We start from the raw sequence: 1,295 nt of genomic DNA on the forward strand, positions 1-1,295 counted from the left end.
CGGGGAGCGCTGCCCCGGGCCGCCGCCGGAGGGGTCCCGCTCCCGGTGGCGGTCCCGGGCAGGCCGGGAGGCGGCCGGCGGCCGGTCCCCGGCGCCCACGCGGCCACTGCCCCCCGCGGGAGCTGGGCGGCGGGCTCGGGCTTTGTTCCCGCGGGGCCGGCGGGGCGGGCGCGCAGGTTGCCTCCGAGCCTGCCGTGCCCGGCGTGTCGGGACAGCCGCCGCTCCGCAGCAGGAATGCAGCCGCGGGCCCCTTAAAGGCGCAGCCCGGCTCCGCCGCGGCCCCCCCCGGGCTACCTGCCCCGGCCGGCACCGGGGGGCCGCCTCCCGCAGCGCTCCCCAAGTTAGCGGCGGCGGGGCCGGGGGAGGCTCGGCCGCCGTGCTGCCGAGCGGGGACGCGCTTCCAGCGAGGCTCGTCGGGGAAAACTTCTCTCTGTGGTTGCCCCGCCGACTGCGAAGCGCTTCGTCCTCGTGCGCGGCGGTGCCTTGTTCTACAAGTGCGCCCGGTGGAGGGGAAAACATCCAAACACTTCTCGGGATTGTTTATAAAGAGTTGGGAGGCTTCGGGGGGAGGGGAGCGTAGATCTGTACCTCGCTTCTGTGCCTTCGCTCCTCTAGCAGCTGCCGCAGGATTTCACCCATCCTTTTTCTCCTCCGGTTCTCTGAAATTACAGGAAGCGTTTGCAGTGTTGCTGCTGACCTTCTCCATCGTTCTACAAGTATTGCCTCTGGGGCACAATCACAGGGGGTTTGGGTTTCAAGTAATATTATTTCTCTTCTAACAAGAGACCTAATTGCAGGCAGCTTTGAAGAAGGTGCTAAAGCAGCTCGGAAAGGCTGAGTAGAGGGCTGCAGTTCCGTGTATCAGAAAATCAGATTTTTAAAACAAGAGGTGCTCTTAAGTTCCCAAGTGCCACACATATTTAGCTGTGCTGTAGGAGTGAGAAGGATCTAAAGCATGGGTCTTAGTGCAGGTACAGATCTGGATGTGTTTTATTTTGGCTGTTACCCAGGTGCTCCTAGTTAATGTGTCTGGGCTGTTAACTGCCATGTGGGGGATGTCTGATTGTAAAGAGCGAGTTTGTTTGTAGGTGGTTGTGTCTTGATGTCTCTGGGACACTTTTTATGGCAGTTTGTCTCTCTTTCAAGTAGTTTTCCCGTCAGTGCCCTTTTTTCTATCCTCTTGTCAAGCGAGCATGAGTTTTTGATTGGATGCACCAACTATTCCCAGGAGTGAGCTGCTGCTTTCTTTCACAGGGAGAAATGCTTCCCAGTAATGCAGGACACAATTCCTGAAA

At 59.4% G+C, this 1,295-nt stretch overlaps 1 long non-coding RNA gene across 1 annotated transcript in view; it reads right to left on the minus strand.

Annotated features, from left to right (window-relative positions):
• Positions 1-908, minus strand: part of LOC118168677 — a 2,500-nt gene extending 1,592 nt beyond the window's left edge. The window contains exon 1 of the long non-coding RNA XR_004751730.1: positions 589-908. This is a non-coding gene — a long non-coding RNA (uncharacterized LOC118168677). The remainder of the gene's footprint in view (positions 1-588) is intronic.
• Between the last annotated feature and the right edge of the window lie 387 nt (positions 909-1,295).

Source organism: Oxyura jamaicensis, chromosome 5 (genome assembly GCF_011077185.1).
Source record: "Oxyura jamaicensis isolate SHBP4307 breed ruddy duck chromosome 5, BPBGC_Ojam_1.0, whole genome shotgun sequence".
NCBI lineage: Eukaryota > Metazoa > Chordata > Aves > Anseriformes > Anatidae > Oxyura > Oxyura jamaicensis.